Source organism: Heptranchias perlo, chromosome 17 (genome assembly GCF_035084215.1).
Source record: "Heptranchias perlo isolate sHepPer1 chromosome 17, sHepPer1.hap1, whole genome shotgun sequence".
Lineage (NCBI taxonomy): Eukaryota > Metazoa > Chordata > Chondrichthyes > Hexanchiformes > Hexanchidae > Heptranchias > Heptranchias perlo.
Genome location: NC_090341.1, coordinates 54,421,578 through 54,449,245, shown reverse-complemented (window position 1 = coordinate 54,449,245; position 27,668 = coordinate 54,421,578).

Below are 27,668 nucleotides of genomic sequence, written 5' to 3'. Positions count from 1 at the left end.
ACCCAATAGCACAGTGACCAAACTCCCCCATGTCCTCCAATCCAATAGAGCAGTGACCAAACTCCCCCAAGTCCTCCAATCCAATAGCGCAGTGACCAAACTCCCCCATGTCCTCCAATCCAATAGAGCAGTGACCAAACTCCCCCACGTCCTCCAATCCAATAGCGCAGTGACCAAACTCCCCCACGTCCTCCAATCCAATAGCGCAGTGACCAAACTCCCCCAAGTCCTTCAATCCAATAGCACAGTGACCAAACTCCCCCAAGTCCTTCAATCCAATAGCACAGTGACCAAACTCCCCCAAGTCCTTCAATCCAATAGCACAGTGACCAAACTCCCCCAAGTCCTTCAATCCAATAGCGCAGTGACCAAACTCCCCCAAGTCCTTCAATCCAATAGCACAGTGACCAAACTCCCCCAAGTCCTTCAATCCAATAGCGCAGTGACCAAACTCCCCCAAGTCCTTCAATCCAATAGCACAGTGACCAAACTCCCCCAAGTCCTCTGATCCAATAGCACAGTGACCAAACTCCCCCAAGTCCTTCAATCCAATAGCGCAGTGACCAAACTCCCCCAAGTCCTTCAATCCAATAGCACAGTGACCAAACTCCCCCAAGTCCTCTGATCCAATAGCACAGTGACCAAACTCCCCCAAGTCCTCTGATCCAATAGCACAGTGACCAAACTCCCCCACGTCCTTCAATCCAATAGCGCAGTGACCAAACTCCCCCAAGTCCTTCAATCCAATAGCGCAGTGACCAAACTCCCCCAAGTCCTTCAATCCAATAGCACAGTGACCAAACTCCCGGCTGCCTGGTACAGATTTTCAACCATAACCACCAGTGTTACCTCAACCTTTCGTTTCACTCTTGGCCCACCGCCGCAGGACGTGACCTGATTAAGATCCTGCTCGCAAATGTTAGGGCGAGGAAAATGATCGCGAGGCCCTACCTCACTACTCTAAATGCACATGCCAGGTTACAGGGACAAGACAGGTTCGGGATGACCAGAAACATGGTTGGCATCTTCTCTGCTGGGGTTGACACCCCAGATGGGCAACACATCTGGATACAGTACCATCAGTGCCATTTAACTTATGAAAGTAATGAAGACTCCTTCTTCAGATCCACTGTGTGCTTTTTTCACTTGAGGACAGGCATTTCTCCATGTTCACCGATGCCGGGGCCACCAGCGAACCTCATCCAGTTTCACACATTAGTCCAGACAATTGGTTAAGGTGCTGGGAGCCACAGATGAGAGGTGAGGCAGGTGAGAATCCATTTCTGGAGACATCAGAGGGCGCAGCTGCTCAGGAGCATAGGTGCTACCCTAGCTCTAAGGCCCCCGTACCACTGTAACACAGGCCATATTTACATGAGGTTGTTAAATATGTGTACGAGTTTGAAAAATATATACAAGAAGTACTCGTACAAAGGGGTGTCCACAAAAAAGTGCAACAAGAATGTATTCAAGGTGAAACTAGTGGGATTATATAAAATGACGGACACATGTCATGGTGGGTCAGAGAATCTCCCACAGGGATGAATTTCCACGGCCCAGCTCGCTGGTCTTTATCCTCAATGGTTTTATATTCAGAGGGAAAACTGACCTATAAAATGAAAGGTGCAAATTGGGACAGGTACGGAGCCCAGATCAGAAAATTCTAACATACCATGGAAGAGGCATCATTGAGGATTGTGGTAGGAGGCCACAATCCTCACAGTTTTCAGATACTCTATGATATTTAGTATAGGGATGATAATATGGTGTGGTCTCCTGTATTAGCTGCTGCCAACCCTTACTATTGAAACTGAGGCCTGCACAGTACCTATTGGACATCGTGCTCAACAATGTGATCTGGACGCACCTGTGGTGCTACAGAACGTCCATCTGTTGTACACCAGGCTCGTTAAGGGCCCTAAAAAATGTTAATGAATTCATAGCCTGAACAGCACTCAAGATGATCAGTGCCCATAAAGACTAGAAGTTAAAGCACAGATGGAGCCCATTGGATCCATTGGACCCATTGTGCCTATCCTGGTACAAGCTCTTCAGCTCTGGCTATCCACACTAATCCCAGTTCTCTTTCCCTATCCTCCATATCCTTTTGTATTTTCCCTTTTCAAATACCGATCTAATTCCCTTTTAAATGATGGTCTCTGAACCAATAGCCACTTGTGGTGAAGTAGTCCCACATTCTAGTAACCCTCTATGTGAAAAAAAATTCTTCTTTTTCCTTCGTCCTAGTGATAATCCGGAGTTTGTGTCCCCTTGTCACCGATTCAGCAACCAGTGGCTTGTACAAATCCAACATCACTTCAATGCTCCTGTGTATAAAACCTTGAATCCCATCTGCCTTTTTATGGCCCTTTCTACCTGCCACCCCATTTAACAATTTATGTCTGCCCCCCTAAAATCTCTCCCTTCCTCCACCTGTTAAGAGTCTTACCATTTAGGATATACAGTCCCCACCTTTAATAGCAGGCTCATTGGTGTTAACGCGATTTGCCTGCTATAAGCACCAGGCGATAAAAACCAAAAAGGTGAGTAACCAACATATTTTTACAAAACAGGAAACCTCACTGAGCAACGGCCTCTCCTAATTGTTAGCAGTTGCATCCAGAATCTCATCACTGAGGAAATCACACTTTAACCAGTTGTGAACTACGGCTTGAAACTGCTTGAAGACTCGACTTTGCCTGAAATCAGCAGAGCTTTTTAAAGTGATGAGTACAGGGTAAGTACTTATTGAACAGCACGAAATAGCCGGGGCGCTGAATACGTTATAAGAGGCGCCTTTATAATTGACACCTATGGTGATGGCAAAACGTTAGTGCCATTTCCCCGAGACTGACAGCTGTCCGTGATAAACGTGGAGGGTGTAAGTGGTGGGGACTGTGCTTCCTTTCACTGGTCTTTTTCCCAAATGGACTACTTCACTGCATTGAACTGTACCTGCCATTGACCCATCCATGCCTTTGCTATGTTTCCTAAAGTGAACTTCCTCAAGAGTTTTATTTAAGTGGAACCCATCTGTGCACTGTGCCTCTTTCCTTCGGGATGTGTCACTGTACGCATCACTTCCCAAACATACTGCAGTTAACAGCATCAGTCTGGGCATCTGTAACAAAATAAAGCAGCTTATCTGTGATTGTTTATTTGATTCTTTCTCGCTTGTAACAGGATACACAAGAGTTAAAGTCTGGCACCGACAGCTGATTTTCCAAGCTGCAGGAGATATACATTAAGGTCTGGCATGCCAAAGGCATTAATGCGCTGATATCTGTTGAGTGCAGAGCCGTTCATGTCATTCCGTCCTCCAGCTGCCTGGACAAGTATTAATTTCCTGCATTGACAGGCAGATCAAAGTGGTTGGAACAGATCATTGGGCTTCTCAGAAATGCATTAAGCCATTCAATTCCAATATCCCATGAGATTGACATCCAGCGAATCTTTTTGAAGTAATAGGTTCAAATTCAAAGTGAAGAAGTGAATCAGTTTTGTGAAGGGGGGCAGGGCCATTTTTCTCTGTAGTACCTTTGACCTTTGACGGACAGCTCTGTATTCAGGAGCGTCCAATTATGGGCTCACATTTGGCCACCTGCGTTGAGTTCACCAGTCAGTCTGAAGTCAACAGCAATGTCGGACTGGTCAGAGGAAGCATGTTTATGTTGAGAATTAGTGCAGGAGAATGGCCTTTATTCCTTGATTCTGAGGGGAGTAGTTACTGTAAAATCTACTGTCTTTGCACAGGACTGATCATTTAACTATTCTATGTTCAGTCAGTTCATCTAGTGGTTTATAACACAACCAGTGGTCTGATATGGTGTACATTCTTCCATCTACTGAATACTAGGAGATCACACAGTGACAGTGATATATTCCAGTAAGCTGAAGAACAGTGACAAGAGTTTTCCTCTGGGCACAATAAGGAAAGTTTAGGCCTCCCCGACCCTGGGATCCCCACCGATCTCGGGGCCCTCCTGGGGACCGACATTGCAGTCCCAGTGGGTGGCCAACTGCCACTTACCACCAGTTTTGGGTAGGAAACTGACCGGAAGCCTGCAGATGAGGCCTGGGTGTTAAAATCACCAGGGCCTCACGCTGGCGATGTCAGGGGAGTGTGCCACAAGTCACGGCCTCTGCCCGCCCAATTCCTGCCCCAGGTTAAAACCAGGGCTCATCTGTCAGGTCATCCCTGCTCCCTGAGTCACGGCAGCAGGACCATGTTGCCCCATCGTCTGATTTGGAGATATACCCTGCAGTTGGTCCTTCTTAGAACAGACACAACAACCACCTCAGCCCCATGAGGCTCACATACATAGAGTGCCATCCCTTCCACGTTGGTCGCTCAACTGGTGTTTGAAGAAGCTCACAGTCAGCGAAAAGTTATAGACACATAGAATCATATCATTGTACAGCACAGAAAGAGGCCATTCAGCCCATCATGCCTGTGCCGGCTCTTTAAAAGAGCTATCCAATTAGTCCCACTCCCCTGCTCTTTCCCTTAGCTCTGCAATGTTTTCCTTTTCAAGTATTTATCCAATTCCCTTTTGAAAGTTACTATTGAATCTGCTTCCAACACCCTTTCAGGCAGTGCATTCCAGATCATAACAACTCGCTGCGTAAAAAAAATTCTCCTCACCTTCCCTCTGGTTCTTTTGCCAATTACCTTAATTCTGTGTCCCTCCTGCCACTGGAAACAGTTTCTCCTTATTTACTCTATCAAAACCCTTCATAATTTTGAACACCTCTATGAAATCTCCCCTTAACCTTCTCTGCTCTAAGGAGAACAACCCCAGATTCTGTAGTCTCTCCACATAACTGTAGTCCCTCATTCCTGTTACCTGTCTAGTAAAACGCCTCTACACCCTCTCGAAGGCTTTCACATCCTTCCTAATGTTTGGTGCCCAAAATTGGACACAATACTCCAGCTGAGGCCAAACCAGTGATTTATAGAGGTTTAGCATAACTTCCTTGCTTTTGTACTCTTTGGGGTAATTTCAACCCCCCAGGATGGACGGGTTAGTTGTGGGGGGGGGTTAAAATTTCAAAAACGGGAAACCCACCTCCAACGCACCCACTTCCAGTTTAACGGAGGCGGGTTTGGGTGCGGCCGAGTAACCCGCTCTCGAGAGGCAGATCCCTCATTATAATATGTTCATGAGATTTTGGGAGCGATTAATGCCTCCTGCACGGGTTTTCCGGGGCTGACACTCAATATGCCTCCGTTGGCACCCTGGAAGGAGCCAGTTGCAAAGAAATTGAGGGCAGTGGTGTCTTTCACTGTGACTTGCAATATGTGGCCACCGGATCCAGCAAGGAGCAGCTCTTCTTCTCAGAGGCTGAAGATATCTGTGACCACCTGATGTGACAATCTGAGCTTCCAGAAGCATTGCTCTTCAAAGAGTTCAAGGAAACTGAGCCTCATACTGCACACCCTGTAATGTCAGTAGTGCCTCCTGCAAACTTGACATCTCTGTTGCTCCCCTCTCTGTTCCTCTCCTATCTGTTGCTCCCCTCCCTGTGGTCCTCCTCCCGGTTGCTCTCCTCCCGGTGCTCTCCTCTCTGTTGCCCTCCTCTCTGTTGTTACCCTCCCTGTTGCTCCCCTCTATGTTGCTCCCCTCTCTGTTGCTCTCCTCTCTGTTGCTCCCCTCTCTGTTGCTCTCCTCTCTGTTGCTCCCCTCTCTGTTGCTGCCTTCCCTGTTGCTCTCCTCTCTTTTGCACTCCGCCCTGTTGCTCTCCTCTCTGTTGCTCTCCTCCCTGTTGCTCTCCTCTCTGTTGCACACCTCCCTGTTGCTCTCCTCTCTGTTGCTCCCCTCTCTGTTGCTCTCCTCCCTGTTGCTCTCCTTGCTGTTACTCTCCTCTCTGTTGCTCTCCTCCCTGTTGCTCTCCTCTCTGTTGCACTCCTCCCTGTTGCTCTCCTCTCTGTTGCACTCCTCACTGTTGCTCTCCTCTCTGTTGCTCCCCTCTCTGTTGCTCTCCTCCCTGTTGCTCTCCTTGCTGTTACTCTCCTCTCTGTTGCTCTCCTCCCTGTTGCTCTCCTCCCTGTTGCTCTCCTCTCTGTTGCTCCCTTCCCTGTTGCTCTCCTCTCTGTTGCTCTCCTCTCTGTTGCTCTCCTCCCTGTTGCTCTCCTCCCTGTTGCTCTCCTCTCTGTTGCTCCCTTCCCTGTTGCTCTCCTCTCTGTTGCTCCCCTCTCTGTTGCTGCCTTCCCTGTTGCTCTCCTCTCTTTTGCACTCCTCCCTGTTGCTCTCCTCTCTGTTGCTCTCCTCTCTGTTGCTCCCCTCCCTGTTGCTCTCCTCTCTGTTGCTCTCCTCCCTGTTGCTCTCCTCCCTGTTGCTCTCCTCCCTGTTGCTCTCCTCTCTGTTGCTCTCCTCTCTGTTGCTCTCCTCTCTGTTGCTCTCCTCCCTGTTGCTCTCCTCTCTGTTGCTCTCCTCTCTGTTGCTCTCCTCTCTGTTGCTCCCTTCCCTGTTGCTCTCCTCTCTGTTGCTCCCCTCTCTGTTGCTCCCCTCTCTGTTGCTGCCTTCACTGTTGCTCTCCTCTCTTTTGCACTCCTCCCTGTTGCTCTCCTCTCTGTTGCTCTCCTCTCTGTTGCTCCCCTCTCTGTTGCTCTCCTCCCTGTTGCTCTCCTTGCTGTTACTCTCCTCTCTGTTGCTCTCCTCCCTGTTGCTCTCCTCCCTGTTGCTCTCCTCTCTGTTGCTCCCTTCCCTGTTGCTCTCCTCTCTGTTGCTCTCCTCTCTTTTGCTCTCCTCCCTGTTGCTCTCCTCCCTGTTGCTCTCCTCTCTGTTGCTCTCCTCTCTGTTACTCTCCTCTCTGTTGCTCTCCTCTCTGTTGCTCTCCTCTCTGTTGCTCTCCTCTCTGTTGCTCCCTTCCCTGTTGCTCTCCTCTCTGTTGCTCCCCTCTCTGTTGCTCCCCTCTCTGTTGCTGCCTTCCCTGTTGCTCTCCTCTCTTTTGCACTCCTCCCTGTTGCTCTCCTCTCTGTTGCTCTCCTCTCTGTTGCTCCCCTCTCTGTTGCTCTCCTCCCTGTTGCTCTCCTTGCTGTTACTCTCCTCTCTGTTGCTCTCCTCCCTGTTGCTCTCCTCCCTGTTGCTCTCCTCTCTGTTGCTCCCTTCCCTGTTGCTCTCCTCTCTGTTGCTCTCCTCTCTTTTGCTCTCCTCCCTGTTGCTCTCCTCCCTGTTGCTCTCCTCTCTGTTGCTCCCTTCCCTGTTGCTCTCCTCTCTGTTGCTCCCCTCTCTGTTGCTCCCCTCTCTGTTGCTGCCTTCCCTGTTGCTCTCCTCTCTTTTGCACTCCTCCCTGTTGCTCTCCTCTCTGTTGCTCTCCTCTCTGTTGCTCTCCTCCCTGTTGCTCTCCTCTCTGTTGCTCTCCTCTCTGTTGCTCTCCTCTCTGTTGCTCCCTTCCCTGTTGCTGTCCTTGCTGTTGCTCTCCTCCCTGTTGTCCACCTCTCTGTTGCTCTCCTCTCTGTTGCTCTCCTCTCTGTTCCTCCTCTCTCTGTTGCTCTCTTCTCTGTTGCTCTCCTCTCTGTTGCTCCCCTCTCTATTGCTCTCCTCTCTGTTGCTCTCCTCTCTGTTGCCCCTTCCCTGTTGCTCTCCTCTCTGTTGCTCTCCTCTCTGTTCCTCCTCTCTCTGTTGCTCTCCTCTCTGTTGCTCTCCTCTCTGTTGCTCCCCTCTCTATTGCTCTCCTCTCTGTTGCTCTCCTCTCTGTTGCCCCTTCCCTGTTGCTCTCCTCTCTGTTGCTCTCCTCCCGGTTGCTCTCCTCTCTTTTGCACTCCTCCCTGTTGCTCTCCTCTCTGTTGCTCTCCTCTCTGTTGCTCTCCTCCCTGTTGCTCTCCTCTCTGTTGCTCTCCTCTCTGTTGCTGTCCTTGCTGTTGCTCTCCTCCCTGTTGTCCAACTCTCTGTTGCTCTCCTCTCTGTTGCTCTCCTCTCTGTTGCTCCCTTCACTGTTGCTGTCCTTGCTGTTGCTCTCCTCCCTGTTGTCCAACTCTCTGTTGCTCTCCTCTCTGTTGCTCTCCTCTCTGTTCCTCCTCTCTCTGTTGCTCTCCTCTCTGTTGCTCCCCTCTCTGTTGCTCCCCTCTCTGTTGCTCTCCTCTCTGTTGCTCCCCTCTCTGTTGCCCCTTCCCTGTTGCTCTCCTCTCTGTTGCTCTCCTCCCGGTTGCTCTCCTCTCTGTTGCTCCCCTCTCTATTGCTCTCCTCTCTGTTGCTCTCCTCCCTGTTGCTCTCCTCTCTGTTGCTCTCCTCTCTGTTGCTCTCCTCTCTGTTGCTCTCCTCTCTGTTGCTCCCTTCCCTGTTGCTCTCCTCTCTGTTGCTCCCCTCTCTGTTGCTCTCCTCTCTGTTGCTCCCTTCCCTGTTGCTCTCCTCTCTTTTGCACTCCTCCCTGTTGCTCTCCTCTCTGTTGCTCTCCTCTCTGTTGCTCTCCTTGCTGTTACTCTCCTCTCTGTTGCTCTCCTCCCTGTTGCTCTCCTCCCTGTTGCTCTCCTCTCTATTGCTCCCCTCTCTGTTGCTCTCCTCCCTGTTGCTCTCCTTGCTGTTACTCTCCTCTCTGTTGCTCTCCTCCCTGTTGCTCTCCTCACTGTTGCTCTCCTCTCTGTTGCTCCCTTCCCTGTTGCTCTCCTCTCTGTTGCTCCCCTCTCTGTTGCTCCCCTCTCTGTTGCTCTCCTCTCTGTTGCTCCCCTCTCTGTTGCTCTCCTCTCTGTTGCTCTCCTCCCTGTTGCTCTCCTCCCTGTTGCTCTCCTCTCTGTTGCTCCCTTCCCTGTTGCTCTCCTCTCTGTTGCTCTCCTCTCTATTGCTCCCCTCTCTGTTGCTCTCCTCCCTGTTGCTCTCCTTGCTGTTACTCTCCTCTCTGTTGCTCTCCTCCCTGTTGCTCTCCTCCCTGTTGCTCTCCTCACTGTTGCTCCCTTCCCTGTTGCTCTCCTCTCTGTTGCTCTCCTCTCTGTTGCTCTCCTCTCTGTTGCTCTCCTCCCTGTTGCTCTCCTCCCTGTTGCTCTCCTCTCTGTTGCTCCCCTCTCCGTTGCTGCCTTCCCTGTTGCTCTCCTCTCTTTTGCACTCCTCCCTGTTGCTCTCCTCTCTGTTGCTCTCCTCTCTGTTGCTCTCCTCCCTGTTGCTCTCCTCTCTGTTGCTCTCCTCTCTGTTGCTCCCTTCCCTGTTGCTCTCCTCTCTGTTGCTCTCCTCCCGGTTGCTCTCCTCTCTGTTGCTCCCCTCTCTATTGCTCTCCTCTCTGTTGCTCTCCTCTCTGTTGCCCCTTCCCTGTTGCTCTCCTCTCTGTTGCTCTCCTCCCGGTTGCTCTCCTCTCTGTTGCTCCCCTCTCTGTTGCTCTCCTCCCTGTTGCACTCCTCCCTGTTGCACTCCTCTCTGTTGCTCCCTTCCCTTTTGCTCTCCTCTCTGTTGCTCTCCTCTCTGTTGCTCCCTTCCCTTTTGCTCTCCTCCCTGTTGCTCTCCTCCCTGTTGCTCTCCTCTCTTTTGCTCCCTTCCCTGTCGTCCTCCTCCCTGTTGCTCCCCTCTCTGTTGCTCTCCTCTCTGTAGCTCTCCTCTATGTTGCCCCTTCCCTGTTGCTCGCCTCTCTGTTGCTCTCCTCCCTGTTGCTCCCCTCTCTGTTGCTCTCCTCTCTGTTGCTCCCCTCTCTGTTGCTCTGCTCTCTGTTGCTCTCCTCTCTGTTGCCCCCTTCCCTGTTGCTCTCCTCCCTGTTGTCCACCTCTCTGTTGCTCTCCTCTCTGTTGCTCCCCTCTCTGTTGCTCTGCTCTCTGTTGCTCTCCTCTCTGTTGCCCCCTTCCCTGTTGCTCTCCTCCCTGTTGTCCACCTCTCTGTTGCTCTCCTCCCTGTTGCTCCCCTCCCTGTTGCTCTCCTCTCTGTTGCTCCCTTCCCTGTTGCTCTCCTCTCTGTTGCTCTCCTCTCTGTTGCTCTCCTCTCTGTTGCTCTCCTCTCTGTTGCTCCCTACCCTGTTGCTCTCCTCTCTGTTGCTCCCCTCTCTGTTGCTGCCTTCCCTGTTGCTCTCCTCTCTTTTGCACTCCTCCCTGTTGCTCTCCTCTCTGTTGCTCTCCTCTCTGTTGCTCTCCTCCCTGTTGCTCTCCTCTCTGTTGCTCTCCTCTCTGTTGCTCTCCTCTCTGTTGCTCCCTTCCCTGTTGCTCTCCTCTCTGTTGCTCTCCTCCCGGTTGCTCTCCTCTCTGTTGCTCTCCTCTCTGTTGCTCTCCTCTATGTTCCTCCTCTCTCTGTTGCTCTCCTCTCTGTTGCTCTCCTCTCTGTTGCTCCCCTCTCTATTGCTCTCCTCTCTGTTGCTCTCCTCTCTGTTGCCCCTTCCCTGTTGCTCTCCTCTCTGTTGCTCTCCTCCCGGTTGCTCTCCTCTCTGTTGCTCCCCTCTCTGTTGCTCCCCTCTCTGTTGCTCTCCTCTCTGTTGCTCTCCTCTCTGTTCCTCCTCTCTCTGTTGCTCTCCTCTCTGTTGCTCCCCTCTCTGTTGCTCCCCTCTCTGTTGCTCTCCTCTCTGTTGCTCCCCTCTCTGTTGCCCCTTCCCTGTTGCTCTCCTCTCTGTTGCTCTCCTCCCGGTTGCTCTCCTCTCTGTTGCTCCCCTCTCTATTGCTCTCCTCTCTGTTGCTCTCCTCTCTGTTGCCCCTTCCCTGTTGCTCTCCTCTCTGTTGCTCTCCTCCCGGTTGCTCTCCTCTCTGTTGCTCCCCTCTCTGTTGCTCTCCTCCCTGTTGCACTCCTCCCTGTTGCTCTCCTCTCTGTTGCTCCCTTCCCTTTTGCTCTCCTCTCTGTTGCTCTCCTCTCTGTTGCTCCCTTCCCTTTTGCTCTCCTCCCTGTTGCTCTCCTCCCTGTTGCTCTCCTCCCTGTTGCTCTCCTCTCTTTTGCTCCCTTCCCTGTCGTCCTCCTCCCTGTTGTCCACCTCTCTGTTGCTCCCCTCTCTGTTGCTCTCCTCTCTGTAGCTCTCCTCTATGTTGCCCCTTCCCTGTTGCTCGCCTCTCTGTTGCTCTCCTCCCTGTTGCTCCCCTCTCTGTTGCTCTCCTCTCTGTTGCTCCCCTCTCTGTTGCTCTGCTCTCTGTTGCTCTCCTCTCTGTTGCCCCCTTCCCTGTTGCTCTCCTCCCTGTTGTCCACCTCTCTGTTGCTCTCCTCCCTGTTGCTCCCCTCTCTGTTGCTCCCCTCTCTGTTGCTCCCCTCTCTGTTGCTCTCCTCTCTGTTGCTCTCCTCTCTGTTCCTCCTCTCTCTGTTGCTCTCCTCTCTGTTGCTCCCCTCTCTGTTGCTCCCCTCTCTGTTGCTCTCCTCTCTGTTGCTCCCCTCTCTGTTGCCCCTTCCCTGTTGCTCTCCTCTCTGTTGCTCTCCTCCCGGTTGCTCTCCTCTCTGTTGCTCCCCTCTCTGTTGCTCTCCTCTCTGTTGCCCCTTCCCTGTTGCTCTCCTCTCTGTTGCTCTCCTCCCGGTTGCTCTCCTCTCTGTTGCTCCCCTCTCTGTTGCTCTCCTCCCTGTTGCACTCCTCCCTGTTGCTCTCCTCCCGGTTGCTCTCCTCTCTGTTGCTCCCCTCTCTGTTGCTCCCTTCTCTGTTGCTCTCCTCTCTGTTGCTCTCCTCTCTGTTCCTCCTCTCTCTGTTGCTCTCCTCTCTGTTGCTCCCCTCTCTGTTGCTCTCCTCTCTGTTGCTCCCCTCTCTGTTGCCCCTTCCCTGTTGCTCTCCTCTCTGTTGCTCTCCTCCAGGTTGCTCTCCTCTCTGTTGCTCCCCTCTCTATTGCTCTCCTCTCTGTTGCTCTCCTCTCTGTTGCCTCTTCCCTGTTGCTCTCCTCTCTGTTGCTCTCCTCCCGGTTGCTCTCCTCTCAGTTGCTCCCCTCTCTGTTGCTCTCCTCCCTGTTGCACTCCTCCCTGTTGCTCTCCTCTCTGTTGCTCCCTTCCCTTTTGCTCTCCTCTCTGTTGCTCTCCTCTCTGTTGCTCCCTTCCCTTTTGCTCTCCTCCCTGTTGCTCTCCTCCCAGTTGCTCTCCTCTCTTTTGCTCCCTTCCCTGTCGTCCTCCTCCCTGTTGTCCACCTCTCTGTTGCTCTCCTCTCTGTAGCTCTCCTCTATGTTGCCCCTTCCCTGTTGCTCGCCTCTCTGTTGCTCTCCTCCCTGTTGCTCCCCTCTCTGTTGCTCTCCTCTCTGTTGCTCCCCTCTCTGTTGCTCTGCTCTCTGTTGCTCTCCTCTCTGTTGCCCCCTTCCCTGTTGCTCTCCTCCCTGTTGTCCACCTCTCTGTTGCTCTCCTCTCTGTTGCTCTCCTCTCTGTTGCTCCCCTCTCTGTTGCTCTGCTCTCTGTTGCTCTCCTCTCTGTTGCCCCCTTCCCTGTTGCTCTCCTCCCTGTTGTCCACCTCTCTGTTGCTCTCCTCCCTGTTGCTCCCCTCTCTGTTGCTCCCCTCTCTGTTGCTCTGCTCTCCGTTGCTCTCCTCTCTGTTGCCCCCTTCCCTGTTGCTCTCCTCCCTGTTGTCCACCTCTCTGTTGCTCTCCTCCCTGTTGTCCACCTCTCTGTTGCTCTCCTCCCTGTTGCTCTCCTCTCTGTTGCTCCCTTCCCTGTTGCTCTCCTCTCTGTTGCTCTCCTCTCTGTTGCTCTCCTCCCTGTTGCTCTCCTCCCTGTTGCTCTCCTCTCTGTTGCTCCCTACCCTGTTGCTCTCCTCTCTGTTGCTCCCCTCTCTGTTGCTCCCCTCTCTGTTGCTGCCTTCCCTGTTGCTCTCCTCTCTTTTGCACTCCTCCCTGTTGCTCTCCTCTCTGTTGCTCTCCTCTCTGTTGCTCTCCTCCCTGTTGCTCTCCTCTCTGTTGCTCTCCTCTCTGTTGCTCTCCTCTCTGTTGCTCCCTTCCCTGTTGCTCTCCTTGCTGTTGCTCTCCTCCCTGTTGTCCACCTCTCTGTTGCTCTCCTCTCTGTTGCTCTCCTCTCTGTTCCTCCTCTCTCTGTTGCTCTCCTCCCTGTTGCTCTCCTCCCTGTTGCTCTCCTCCCTGTTGCTCTCCTCTCTTTTGCTCCCTTCCCTGTCGTCCTCCTCCCTGTTGTCCACCTCTCTGTTGCTCCCCTCTCTGTTGCTCTCCTCTCTGTCGCTCTCCTCTATGTTGCCCCTTCCCTGTTGCTCGCCTCTCTGTTGCTCTCCTCCCTGTTGCTCCCCTCTCTGTTGCTCTCCTCTCTGTTGCTCCCCTCTCTGTTGCTCTGCTCTCTGTTGCTCTCCTCTCTGTTGCCCCCTTCCCTGTTGCTCTCCTCCCTGTTGTCCACCTCTCTGTTGCTCTCCTCTCTGTTGCTCTCCTCTCTGTTGCTCCCCTCTCTGTTGCTCTGCTCTCTGTTGCTCTCCTCTCTGTTGCCCCCTTCCCTGTTGCTCTCCTCCCTGTTGTCCACCTCTCTGTTGCTCTCCTCCCTGTTGCTCCCCTCTCTGTTGCTCCCCTCTCTGTTGCTCTGCTCTCTGTTGCTCTCCTCTCTGTTGCCCCCTTCCCTGTTGCTCTCCTCCCTGTTGTCCACCTCTCTGTTGCTCTCCTCTCTGTTGCTCTCTGCTCTGTTGCTCTCCTCCCTGTTGTCCACCTCTCTGTTGCTCTCCTCCCTGTTGCCCCCTTCCCTGTTGCTCTCCTCTCTGTTGCTCCCCTCTCTGTTGCTCTCCTCTCTGTTGCTCTCCTCTCTGTTGCCCCCTTCCCTGTTGCTCTCCTCTCTGTTGCTCCCCTCTCTGTTGCTCTCCTCTCTGTTCCCCCCTTCCCTGTTGCTCTCCTCCCTGTTGTCCACCTCTCTGTTGCTCCCCTCCCCATTGCTCTCCTCTCTTTTGCTCCCTTCCCTGTTCCTCTCCTCCCTGTTGCTCTCCTCTCTGTTGCTCTCCTCCCGGTTGCTCTCCTCTCTGTTGCTCCCCTCTCTGTTGCTCCCCTCTCTGTTGCTCTCCTCTCTGTTGCTCCCCTCTCTGTTGCTCTGCTCTCTGTTGCTCTCCTCTCTGTTGCCCCCTTCCCTGTTGCTCTCCTCCCTGTTGTCCACCTCTCTGTTGCTCTCCTCCCTGTTGCCACCTTCACTGTTGCTCTCCTCCCTGTTGCTCTCCTCTCTGTTGCTCCCCTCTCTGTTGCTCTCCTCTCTGTTGCTCTCCTCTCTGTTGCTCTCCTCCCTGTTGCCCCCTTCCCTGTTGCTCTCCTCTCTGTTGCTCTCCTCTCTGTTGCTCCCCTCTCTCTTGCTTTCCTCTCTGTTGCTCTCCTCTCTGTTGCCCCCTTCCCTGTTGCTCTCCTCTCTGTTGCTCCCCTCTCTGTTGCTCTCCTCTCTGTTGCCCCCTTCCCTGTTGCTCTCCTCCCTGTTGTCCACCTCTCTGTTGCTCCCCTCCCCATTGCTCTCCTCTCTTTTGCTCCCTTCCCTGTTCCTCTCCTCCCTGTTGCTCTCCTCTCTGTTGCTCTCCTCCTGGTTGCTCTCCTCTCTGTTGCTCCCCTATCTGTTGCTCCCCTCTCTGTTGCTCCCCTCTCTGTTGCTCTCCTCTCTGTTGCTCCCCTCTCTGTTGCTCTGCTCTCTGTTGCTCTCCTCTCTGTTGCCCCCTTCCCTGTTGCTCTCCTCTCTGTTGCTCCCCTCTCTGTTGCTCTGCTCTCTGTTGCTCTCCTCTCTGTTGCCCCCTTCCCTGTTGCTCTCCTCCCTGTTGTCCACCTCTCTGTTGCTCTCCTCTCTGTTGCTCTCCTCTCTGTTGCTCCCCTCTCTGTTGCTCTGCTCTCTGTTGCTCTCCTCTCTGTTGCCCCCTTCCCTGTTGCTCTCCTCCCTGTTGTCCACCTCTCTGTTGCTCTCCTCTCTGTTGCTCTCCTCTCTGTTGCTCCCCTCTCTGTTGCTCTGCTCTCTGTTGCTCTCCTCTCTGTTGCCCCCTTCCCTGTTGCTCTCCTCCCTGTTGTCCACCTCTCTGTTGCTCTCCTCCCTGTTGCCACCTTCCCTGTTGCTCTCCTCTCTGTTGCTCTCCTCTCTGTTGCTCCCCTCTCTGTTGCTCTCCTCTCTGTTGCTCTCCTCTCTGTTGCTCTCCTCCCTGTTGCTCCCCTCTCTGTTGCTCTCCTCTCTGTTGCTCCCCTCTCTGTTGCTCTGCTCTCTGTTGCTCTCCTCTCTGTTGCCCCCTTCCCTGTTGCTCTCCTCCCTGTTGTCCACCTCTCTGTTGCTCTCCTCTCTGTTGCTCTCCTCTCTGTTGCTCCCCTCTCTGTTGCTCTGCTCTCTGTTGCTCTCCTCTCTGTTGCCCCCTTCCCTGTTGCTCTCCTCCCTGTTGTCCACCTCTCTGTTGCTCTCCTCTCTGTTGCTCTCCTCTCTGTTGCTCCCCTCTCTGTTGCTCTGCTCTCTGTTGCTCTCCTCTCTGTTGCCCCCTTCCCTGTTGCTCTCCTCCCTGTTGTCCACCTCTCTGTTGCTCTCCTCCCTGTTGCTCCCCTCCCCATTGCTCTCCTCTCTTTTGCTCCCTTCCCTGTTCCTCTCCTCCCTGTTGCTCTCCTCTCTGTTGCTCTCCTCCTGGTTGCTCTCCTCTCTGTTGCTCCCCTATCTGTTGCTCTCCTCCCTGTTGCTCCCCTCTCTGTTGCTCTCCTCTCTGTTGCTCCCCTCTCTGTTGCTCTGCTCTCTGTTGCTCTCCTCTCTGTTGCCCCCTTCCCTGTTGCTCTCCTCCCTGTTGTCCACCTCTCTGTTGCTCTCCTCTCTGTTGCTCTCCTCTCTGTTGCTCCCCTCTCTGTTGCTCTGCTCTCTGTTGCTCTCCTCTCTGTTGCCCCCTTCCCTGTTGCTCTCCTCCCTGTTGTCCACCTCTCTGTTGCTCTCCTCCCTGTTGCTCCCCTCTCTGTTGCTCCCCTCTCTGTTGCTCTGCTCTCCGTTGCTCTCCTCTCTGTTGCCCCCTTCCCTGTTGCTCTCCTCCCTGTTGTCCACCTCTCTGTTGCTCTCCTCCCTGTTGTCCACCTCTCTGTTGCTCTCCTCCCTGTTGCTCTCCTCTCTGTTGCTCCCTTCCCTGTTGCTCTCCTCTCTGTTGCTCTCCTCTCTGTTGCTCTCCTCCCTATTGCTCTCCTCCCTGTTGCTCTCCTCTCTGTTGCTCCCTACCCTGTTGCTCTCCTCTCTGTTGCTCCCCTCTCTGTTGCTCCCCTCTCTGTTGCTGCCTTCCCTGTTGCTCTCCTCTCTTTTGCACTCCTCCCTGTTGCTCTCCTCTCTGTTGCTCTCCTCTCTGTTGCTCTCCTCCCTGTTGCTCTCCTCTCTGTTGCTCTCCTCTCTGTTGCTCCCTTCCCTGTTGCTCTCCTTGCTGTTGCTCTCCTCCCTGTTGTCCACCTCTCTGTTGCTCTCCTCTCTGTTGCTCTCCTCTCTGTTCCTCCTCTCTCTGTTGCTCTCCTCCCTGTTGCTCTCCTCCCTGTTGCTCTCCTCCCTGTTGCTCTCCTCTCTTTTGCTCCCTTCCCTGTCGTCCTCCTCCCTGTTGTCCACCTCTCTGTTGCTCCCCTCTCTGTTGCTCTCCTCTCTGTCGCTCTCCTCTATGTTGCCCCTTCCCTGTTGCTCGCCTCTCTGTTGCTCTCCTCCCTGTTGCTCCCCTCTCTGTTGCTCTCCTCTCTGTTGCTCCCCTCTCTGTTGCTCTGCTCTCTGTTGCTCTCCTCTCTGTTGCCCCCTTCCCTGTTGCTCTCCTCCCTGTTGTCCACCTCTCTGTTGCTCTCCTCTCTGTTGCTCTCCTCTCTGTTGCTCCCCTCTCTGTTGCTCTGCTCACTGTTGCTCTCCTCTCTGTTGCCCCCTTCCCTGTTGCTCTCCTCCCTGTTGTCCACCTCTCTGTTGCTCTCCTCCCTGTTGCTCCCCTCTCTGTTGCTCCCCTCTCTGTTGCTCTGCTCTCCGTTGCTCTCCTCTCTGTTGCCCCCTTCCCTGTTGCTCTCCTCCCTGTTGTCCACCTCTCTGTTGCTCTCCTCCCTGTTGTCCACCTCTCTGTTGCTCTCCTCCCTGTTGCTCTCCTCTCTGTTGCTCCCTTCCCTGTTGCTCTCCTCTCTGTTGCTCTCCTCTCTGTTGCTCTCCTCCCTGTTGCTCTCCTCCCTGTTGCTCTCCTCTCTGTTGCTCCCTACCCTGTTGCTCTCCTCTCTGTTGCTCCCCTCTCTGTTGCTCCCCTCTCTGTTGCTGCCTTCCCTGTTGCTCTCCTCTCTTTTGCACTCCTCCCTGTTGCTCTCCTCTCTGTTGCTCTCCTCTCTGTTGCTCTCCTCCCTGTTGCTCTCCTCTCTGTTGCTCTCCTCTCTGTTGCTCCCTTCCCTGTTGCTCTCCTTGCTGTTGCTCTCCTCCCTGTTGTCCACCTCTCTGTTGCTCTCCTCTCTGTTGCTCTCCTCTCTGTTCCTCCTCTCTCTGTTGCTCTCCTCCCTGTTGCTCTCCTCCCTGTTGCTCTCCTCCCTGTTGCTCTCCTCTCTTTTGCTCCCTTCCCTGTCGTCCTCCTCCCTGTTGTCCACCTCTCTGTTGATCCCCTCTCTGTTGCTCTCCTCTCTGTCGCTCTCCTCTATGTTGCCCCTTCCCTGTTGCTCGCCTCTCTGTTGCTCTCCTCCCTGTTGCTCCCCTCTCTGTTGCTCTCCTCTCTGTTGCTCCCCTCTCTGTTGCTCTGCTCTCTGTTGCTCTCCTCTCTGTTGCCCCCTTCCCTGTTGCTCTCCTCCCTGTTGTCCACCTCTCTGTTGCTCTCCTCTCTGTTGCTCTCCTCTCTGTTGCTCCCCTCTCTGTTGCTCTGCTCACTGTTGCTCTCCTCTCTGTTGCCCCCTTCCCTGTTGCTCTCCTCCCTGTTGTCCACCTCTCTGTTGCTCTCCTCCCTGTTGCTCCCCTCTCTGTTGCTCCCCTCTCTGTTGCTCTGCTCTCTGTTGCTCTCCTCTCTGTTGCCCCCTTCCCTGTTGCTCTCCTCCCTGTTGTCCACCTCTCTGTTGCTCTCCTCTCTGTTGCTCTCTGCTCTGTTGCTCTCCTCCCTGTTGTCCACCTCTCTGTTGCTCTCCTCCCTGTTGCCCCCTTCCCTGTTGCTCTCCTCTCTGTTGCTCCCCTCTCTGTTGCTCTCCTCTCTGTTGCTCTCCTCTCTGTTGCCCCCTTCCCTGTTGCTCTCCTCTCTGTTGCTCCCCTCTCTGTTGCTCTCCTCTCTGTTCCCCCCTTCCCTGTTGCTCTCCTCCCTGTTGTCCACCTCTCTGTTGCTCCCCTCCCCATTGCTCTGCTCTCTTTTGCTCCCTTCCCTGTTCCTCTCCTCCCTGTTGCTCTCCTCTCTGTTGCTCTCCTCCCGGTTGCTCTCCTCTCTGTTGCTCCCCTCTCTGTTGCTCCCCTCTCTGTTGCTCTCCTCTCTGTTGCTCCCCTCTCTGTTGCTCTGCTCTCTGTTGCTCTCCTCTCTGTTGCCCCCTTCCCTGTTGCTCTCCTCCCTGTTGTCCACCTCTCTGTTGCTCTCCTCCCTGTTGCCACCTTCCCTGTTGCTCTCCTCCCTGTTGCTCTCCTCTCTGTTGCTCCCCTCTCTGTTGCTCTCCTCTCTGTTGCTCTCCTCTCTGTTGCTCTCCTCCCTGTTGCCCCCTTCCCTGTTGCTCTCCTCTCTGTTGCTCTCCTCTCTGTTGCTCCCCTCTCTCTTGCTTTCCTCTCTGTTGCTCTCCTCTCTGTTGCCCCCTTCCCTGTTGCTCTCCTCTCTGTTGCTCCCCTCTCTGTTGCTCTCCTCTCTGTTGCCCCCTTCCCTGTTGCTCTCCTCCCTGTTGTCCACCTCTCTGTTGCTCCCCTCCCCATTGCTCTCCTCTCTTTTGCTCCCTTCCCTGTTCCTCTCCTCCCTGTTGCTCTCCTCTCTGTTGCTCTCCTCCTGGTTGCTCTCCTCTCTGTTGCTCCCCTATCTGTTGCTCCCCTCTCTGTTGCTCCCCTCTCTGTTGCTCTCCTCTCTGTTGCTCCCCTCTCTGTTGCTCTGCTCTCTGTTGCTCTCCTCTCTGTTGCCCCCTTCCCTGTTGCTCTCCTCCCTGTTGTCCACCTCTCTGTTGCTCTCCTCCCTGTTGCCACCTTCCCTGTTGCTCTCCTCTCTGTTGCTCTCCTCTCTGTTGCTCCCCTCTCTGTTGCTCTCCTCTCTGTTGCTCTCCTCTCTGTTGCCCCCTTCCCTGTTGCTCTCCTCTCTGTTGCTCTCCTCTCTGTTGCTCTCCTCTCTGTTGCTCTCCTCTCTGTTGCTCTCCTCTCTGTTGCCCCCTTCCCTGTTGCTCACCTCCCTGTTGTCCACCTCTCTGTTGCTCTCCTCCCTGTTGCTCCCCTCTCTGTTGCTCCCCTCTCTGTTGCTCTGCTCTCTGTTGCTCTCCTCTCTGTTGCCCCCTTCCCTGTTGCTCTCCTCCCTGTTGCTCTCCGCTCTGTTGCTCTCCTCTCTGTTGCTCTCCTCTCTGTTGCTCTCCGCTCTGTTGCTCTCCTCCCTGTTGCCCCCTTCCCTGTTGCTCTCCTCTCTGTTGCTCTCCTCTCTGTTGCCCCCTTCCCTGTTGCTCTCCTCTCTGTTGCTCTGCTCTCTGTTGCTCTCCTCTCTGTTGCCCCCTTCCATGTTGCTATCCTCCCTGTTGTCCACCTCTCTGTTGCTCTCCTCTCTGTTGCTCTCCTCTCTGTTGCTCTCCGCTCTGTTGCTCTCCTCCCTGTTGCTCCCCTCTCTGTTGCTCTCCTCTCTGTTGCTCTCCTCTCTGTTGCCCCCTTCCCTGTTGCTCTCCTCTCTGTTGCTCCCCTCTCTGTTGCTCTCCTCTCTGTTGCCCCCTTCCCTGTTGCTCTCCTCTCTGTTGCTCTCCTCTCTGTTGCTCTCCTCTCTGTTGCTCCCCTCTCTGTTGCTCTCCTCTCTGCTGCTCTCCTCTCTGTTGCCCCCTTCCCTGTTGTCCACCTCTCTGTTGCTCCCCTCTCCGTTGCTCTCCTCTCAGTTGCTCCCTTCCCTGTTGCTCTCCTCTCTGTTGCTCTCCTCTCTGTTGCTCTCCTCTCTGTTGCTCCCCTCTCTGTTGCTCTCCTCTCTGTTGCTCCCCTCTCTGTTGCTCTGCTCTCTGTTGCTCTCCTCTCTGTTGCTCCCCTCTCAGTTGCTCTCCTCCCTGTTGCTCTCCTCTCTGTTGCTCTCCTCTCTGTTGCTCCCCTCTCAGTTGCTCCCCTCTGTGTTGCTCCCCTCTCTGTTGCTCTCCTCTCTGTTGCTCTCCTCTCTGTTGCTCTCCTCTCTGTTGCCCCCTTCCCTGTTGCTCTCCTCCCTGTTGTACACCACTCTGTTGCTCTCCTCTCTGTTGCTCTCCGCTCTGTTGCTCTCCTCCCTGTTGCCCCCTTCCCTGTTGCTCTCCTCTCTGTTGCTCTCCTCTCTGTTGCTCTCCTCTCTGTTGCTCTCCTCTCTGTTGCTCTCCTCTCTGTGGCACTCCTCCCTGTTGCTCCCTTCCCTGTTGCTCTCCTCCCCGGTGTCCACCTCTCTGTTGCTCTCCTCTCTGTTGCTCTCTGCTCTGTTGCTCTCCTCCCTGTTGTCCACCTCTCTGTTGCTCTCCTCTCTGTTGCTCTCCTCTCTGTTGCTCTCCTCCCTGTTGCCCCCTTCCCTGTTGCTCTCCTCTCTGTTGCTCTCCTCTCTGTTGCTCCCCTCTCTCTTGCTCTCCTCTCTGATGCTCCCTTCCCTGTTGCTCTCCTCTCTGTTGCACTCCTCCATGTTGCTCTCCTCTCTGTTGCTCTCCTCTCTGTTGCTCCCCTCCCTGTTGCTCTCCTCTCTGTTGCTCTCCTCTCTCTTGCTCTCCTCTCTGATGCTCCCTTCCCTGTTGCTCTCCTCTCTGTTGCACTCCTCCCTGTTGCTCTCCTCTCTGTTGCTCTCCTCTCTGTTGCTCCCCTCCCTGTTGCTTTCCTCTCTGTTGCTCTCCTCTCTGTTGCTCTCCTCCCTGTTGCTCTCCTCTCTGTTGCTCTCCTCTCTGTTGCTCCCCTCTCTGTTGCTCTCCTCTCTGTTGCTCCCTTCCCTGTTGCTCTCCTCTCTGTTCCTCTTTTGGCAACAAAACGGAGGCGAGATTGAGTGGCACTTCATGGGGATCGTTAACGGTCAGGTGTCCTGATATGAATAAAGGCTCAGTGCTCACTGCTGCTTTCGCAGCTCCCTCTGGGAAATGGTTCTTGTTGTGTCAGACGTATTGGAGAACTTTGGAAGTTTTCAAACAGAGAACATGAGGATAGGTGGCACCATGGCTGCTTTTGATTGGACTTCGGACAAGGAAGACAATCACCATCCATCGTCGTAAGGTTGTGCTGTGGTGGAAGCTGCCGCTGGACAACACAGAGGGTAGCAACAAAGAGGGGTGAAACAGAGCGGGGAGAAACAGAGAGGTGAGCAAGAGAGGGGAGATGCAGAGAGAGGTGAAACAGAGATGTGAGAAACAGAGAGGAGAGCAAGACAGGGGAGATACAGAGAGGGGAGCAAGAGAGAGGGGAGCAGCAGAGAGGGGTGAAACAGAGAGGGGAGCAACAGAGAGGGGAGAAACAGAGAGGGGTGAAACAGAGAGGGGAGCAACAGGGAAGGAAGCAACAGAGAGGGATGAAACAGAGAGGGGAGAAACAGAGAGGGGAGAAACAGAGAGGGAGCAACGGACGGGGGAGAAACAGAGAGGAGAGCAACAGAGAGGGGAGCAAGAGAGAGAGGTGAAACAGAGAGGGGAGAAACAGAGAGGTGAGCAAGAGAAGGGAGGTGGAGAGGGGAGCAACAGAGAGGGGTGAAACAGAGAGGGGAGCAAGGGAGAGGAGAGCAACAGACGGGGGCGAAACAGAAAGGAGAGCAACAGAGAGGGGAGCAACGGAGAGCGGTGAAACAGAGAGGGGAGCAAGAGAGAGGAGAGCAACAGACGGGGGAGAAACAGAGAGAAGAGCAACAGAGAGGGGAGCAACAGAGAGGGGTGAAACAGAGAGGGGAGCAAGAGAGAGGAGAGCAACAGAGCGGGGAGCAGTGGAGAGGAGAGCAACAGAGTGGGGAGCAACAGAGCGGGGAGCAACAGAGCGGGGAGCAGTGGAGAGGAGAGCAACAGAGTGGGGAGCAAGAGAGGGGGGAGCAACAGAGGGGGGAGCAGTGGAGAGGAGAGCAACAGAGGGGGGAGGAACAAAGAGGTGGACAACAGAAAGGGGAGCAACAGAGAGGGGAGCAACAGAGGGGTCCCGCTCACAGGAGGCACTGCCCACCTAACAAGGTATCAGCTTCCTTGACCTCTCTAAAGAGCAGCACTTCTGGATGCTCAAATTGAAACATCATGTAGTCGCAGACATCTGCAGCATTCTCGAGAAAAGATCCACTCCATGCTGGCCACACATTGTGAGTCGCTGTCACACCACTGCCCTTAATTTCTTTGCCTCTGGCACCTTCCAGGGTGCCACCGGAGTCATATTGAGGGTGTCCCAGTTGTCCGCACGTATATGCATAAGGAAGGTGATTGATGCATTGTTTGTCAGGGCGTCCACTTATGTCAACTTCCCCTGTGACGACAATAGGCAGAATGAGCGGTCACGGGCTGGCTTCCCACAGATGCGGGGTGCCATCGCGTGTACACGTGGCAATCTGAGCACCACCAGATCAACGAGGAGCATTCGTCAACCACAGTGGATTTCATTCCATCAATGTCTGTCCCAGATTCCCTGAAAGCTGTCATGATGCTTTCATCCTGCACAGTCCAACATACCCGATCTGGTCATACCTGGAACCAGACTTAAGGCTGCTCGGAGACAAAGGATACCACCTTCAAACTTGGCTGATGACACCTGTGAGGAACCCCACCAATGAAGCCCAAGAGCAGTACACTGAGAGCCATATCACCACCAGATGTGTCATCAAGCAAGCTAAAAATGTGTTTCAGGTGCCTGGGCAGGTCTGGAGGCGCCCTTCAGTACTCACCAGCAAGGGTGTCTGGAATTATCGTGGTGTGCTGCATTCTGGACAACATTGCGCAGCAGCGAGGATTAGTGGTGGAGGAAGAACAAGGCGCTCATCACTCATCAGCTGATGATGAATCCAACGAAGAAGTGGAGGTGGAGGAAGACCGAAGAAGATGAAGATGGGACACCCAACGCCAGACCAGCCGCTCACATGCTGCTCGGAATACCAGGAATGTCTTAATAGCTCAAAGGTCCAGTTAGTCATTCACACTGGACCAAAATAACTATCACATCCCCTGCACCCCACCCCCACCCCAACTCACACAAAGCAGTCCTCCACCCCAACCATCCACCCATGTACATGTACCAGTCGGTCCCATCATCACATTCATCACTAAGCAACTGTAAAGGCAAGTTGCCACTCGGCCAGGCAAGAATGGGCAACCTGGGGTAGTGGTGCAAATTAATGCATTTTTTTAATCATTCATGGGATGTGGGCATCGCTGGCGAGGCCGGCATTTATTGCCCATCCCTAATTGCCCTTGAGAAGGTGGTGGTGAGCCGCCTTCTTGAACCGCTGCAGTCCGTGTGGTGAAGGTTCTCCCACAGTGCTGTTAGGTAGGGAGTTCCAGGATTTTGACCCAGCAACGATGAAGGAACGGTGATATATTTCCAAGTCGGGATGGTATGTGACTTGGAGGGGAACGTGCAGGTGGTGTTGTTCCTATGTGCCTGCTGCCCTTGTCCTTCTCGGTGGTAGAGGTCGTGGATTTGGGAGGTGCTGTCGAAGAAGCCTTGGCGAGTTGCTGCAGTGCATCCTGTGGATGGTACACACTGCAGCCACTGTGCGCCGGTGGTGAAGGGTGTGGATGTTTAGGGTGGTGGATGGGGTGCCAATCAAGCGGGCTGCTTTGTCTTGGATGGTGTCGAGTTTCTTGAGTGTTGTTGGAGCTGCACTCATCCAGGCAAGTGGAGAGTATTCCATCACACTCCTGACTTGTGCCTTGTAGATGGTGGAAAGGCTTTGGGGAGTCAGGAGGTGAGTCATTCGCCGCAGAATACCCAGCCTCTGACCTGCTCTTGTAGCCACAGTATTTATATGGCTGGTCCAGTTAAGCTTCTGGTCAATGGTGACCCCCAGGATATTGATGGTGGGAGATTTGGTGATGGTAATGCCGTTGAATGTCAAGGGGAGGTGGTTAGACTTGTCTTATTGGAGATGGTCATTGCCTGGCACTTGTCTGGTGCGAATGTTACTTGCCACTTATCAGCCCAAGCCTGGATGTTGTCCAGGTCTTGCTGCATGCGGGCACGGACTGCTTCATTATCTGAGGGGTTGCGAATGGAACTGAACACTGTGCAATCATCAGCGAACATCCCCATTTCTGACCTTATGATGGAGGGAAGGTCATTGATGAAGCAGCTGAAGAAGGTTGGGCCGAGGTCACTGCCCTGAGGAACGACTGCAGCGATGTCCTGGGGCTGAGATGATTGGCCTTCATCAATCACTACCATCTTCCTTTGTGCTAGGTATGACACCAGCCACTGGATAGTTTGCCCCCTGATTCCCATTGACTTCAATTTTATTAGGGCTCCTTGGTGCCACACTCGGTCAAATGCTTCCTTGGTGTCAAGGGCAGTCACCCTAACCTCTCCTCTGGAATTCAGCTCTTTTGTCCATGTTTGGACCAAAGCTGTAATGAGGTCTGGAGCCAAGTGGTCCTGAGCATCGGTGAGCAGGTTATTGGTGAGTAAGTGCCGCTTGATAGCACTGTCGACGACACCTTCCATCACTTTGCTGATGATTGAGAGTAGACTGATGGGGCAGTCATTGGCCAGTTTGATTTGTCCTGCTTTCTGTGGACAGGATATACCTGGACAATTTTCCACATTGTCGGGTAGATGTCAGTGTTGTAGCTGTACTGAAACAGTTTGGCTAGAGGCATGGCTAGTTCTGAAGCACAAGCCTTCAGCACTACAGCCGGGATGTTGTCGGGGCCCATAGTCTTTGCTGCATCCAGTGCACTCAAACATTTCTTGATATCACGTGGAGTGAATCGAATTGGCTGAAGACTGGCTTCTGTGATGGTGGGGATATCAGGAGGAGGCTGAGATGGATCATCTACTCAGCACTTCTGGCTGAAGATGGTTGCAAACGCTTCAGCCTTGTCTTTTGCACTCACGTGCTGGACTCCGCCATCATTGAGGATGGGGATGTTTACAGAGCCTCCTCCTTCCGTTAGTTGTTTAATTGTCCACCACCATTCACGACTGGATGCGGCAGGACTGCAGAGCTTTGATCTGATCCGTTGGTTATGGAATCGCTTAGCTCTGTCTCTTGCATGTTGCTTCCGCTGCTTAGCATGCATATAGTACTGAGTTGTAACTTCACCAGGTTGGCACCTCATTTTTAGGTATGCCTGGTGCTGCTCCTGGCATGATCTTCTGCACTCCTCATTGGACCAGGGTTCATCCCCTGGCTTGTTGGTACTGGTAGAGTGAGGAATATGCCAGGCCATGAGATTACAGATTGTGCTGGAATACAATTCTGCTCCTGCTGATGGCCCACAGCGCATCATGGATGCCCAGTTTTGAGCTGCTAGATCTGTTCTGAATCTATCCCATTTAGCAAGGTGGTAGTGCCACACAACACGTTGGATGGTGTCCTCAGTGCGAAGATGGGACTGCGTCTCCACGAGGACTGTGCGGTGGTCACTCCTACCAATACTGTCATGGACAGATGCATCTGCGCCAGGTAGATTGGTGAGGATGAGGTCAAATAGGTTTTCCCCTCGTGTTGGTTCGCTCACCACCTGCCGCAGGCCCAGTCTGGCAGCTATGTCCTTCAGGACTCGGCCAGCTCGGTCAGTAGTGGTGCTACCGAGCCACTCTTGGTGATGGGACATTGAAGTCCCCCACCCAGAGTACATTCTGTGTCCTTGCTGCCCTCAGTGCTTCCTCCAAGTGGTGCTCAACATGGAGCAGGACTGATTCATCAGCTGAGGGAGGGCGATAGGTGGTAATCAGCAGGAGGTTTCCTTGCCCATGTTTGACCTGATGCCATTTGATTTCATGGGGTCCGGAGTCAATGTTGAGGACGCCCAGGGCCACTCCCTCCTGACTGTATATCACTGTACCGCCACCTCTGGTGGGTCTGTCCTGCCAGTGGGACAGGTCATTCCCAGAGATGGTGATGAAAGAATCTGGTTCGTTGGCTGAAAGGTATGATTCTGTGAGTATGGCTATGTCAGACTGTTGCTTGAATGGTCTGTGGGACAGCTCTCCCAATTTTGGCACAAGTCCCCAAATGTTAGTGAGGAGGACCTTGCAGGGTCGACTGGGCTTGGTTTGCCGTTGTCGTGTCCGGTGCCTCGTGGTCCGATGCCGGGTGGTCCGTTCGGTTTTATTCTTATTGTGACTTTTTGTAGTGAGATTTTACAACTGAGTGGCTTGCTCGGCCATTTCAGAGGGCCATTAAGAATCAGCCACATTGCTGTGGGTCTGGAGTCACATTTCGGCCAGACCGGGTAAGGACGGCAGGTTTCCTTCCCTGAAGGGCATTAGTGAACCAGATGGGTTTTTACAACACCATTACTGATACTAGTTTTTTTTTAATTCCAGATTTTATTTAATTAATTGAATTTAAATTCCCCAGCTGTTGTGGCAGGATTTGAACTCATGACTCTGGATTATTATTCCAGGTCTCTAGATCACTAGTCCAGTAACATAACCACTATGCTACCGTACCCATTTTTTATGTGAGGTGATAACAAAAAGAAACCTATTAACATAACATTGTCACAAACACCCATGTGCCTACCCTCAGTGAACTACAATGTTTTTCTCTTCCTTTCCTTACCACTCCTACATGGTGCAACCCCTGTGACTTCAGTAGAAACAGAGGCAGGCTGCTCAGATCCCTGCCCTGACTGCTGAGATGACCCTGGCCAACGAGTTCTGGGTATTGGAGCCCATGAGGGCCCCGCCAAAGACTGCTCCACCTGGACCTGTGGAGGGGCAGACTCGGCCACCAGGAAGAGGAGGCAGCATTATGGGTACCGGACGGTGGGTGTTTGGGTGGGGGGGCAACAGGTAAGACCTTGGAATGCTTTGAGTGGAGTTCCGACTTCCATGTCCCCTATCGCCATCATCCCTCACCTGGGCCAGTGGCACATCACTCTCACCACTCTGCTGGGGAACAGCTTGATGCAGATCAGGAATGCCTTGTAAGGCCACAGATAAGGTATCTGTCATCCTGTTTAAGGCAGCAGACACGTTACCATCCAAAGTCTGCACGGCCGTGATCATGACCTTCATGGACTGATTAGATTGTCGGATGTCTGCCTGTACCTCGCAAACTCGCTGCTGTCCCTCTCTGATTCTCCTTTTCATTAATGGCCCCTGGACTTCAGCATCTGTGTCCAGCTGAGCAGAGCTTGGAGAGGAGCGCGCCACCCCGACACAGACTCTCCACAGCTGTCCCTGCCCCCAGTGTCTGCTCGCAGCTGCCTGATGACAGGGACAGCTGTGGAGAGTCCATGTCCGGGGGCCGCGCTCCTCTCCAAGCTCTGCTCAGCTGGACACAGATGCTGAACCTCAGGGGCCATCAATGAAAAGGAGAATCAGAGAGGGACAGCAGCAAATTTGCAAGGTTGTGGACTGTGATGATGTCAGCTGCACTATCTGTGGTGGGCCACCTCCAGTCCACTCCCTCTCCCTTGTGTTTTCTGCTTTCTTCTCCTGCATAAGGAGAATAATAGATCTATGATTGTATGTAAGGTGTGTGTTCACCCAATGGATGCAGTGCATTCGGTGAGGGTGACTATCAGGCAGATGCATCACGTTGCATAAGGATTGGGGTGAGTGTCAGTGATGGATGGATAAATGGGGAGGCGAGGATGTGCATAGAAAGCGAACAGTCGGTGCTCTTGAAACTTAAGTGGGTATGAGGAGTGATGTGATGGAGTACACATGACAAGACAGAGT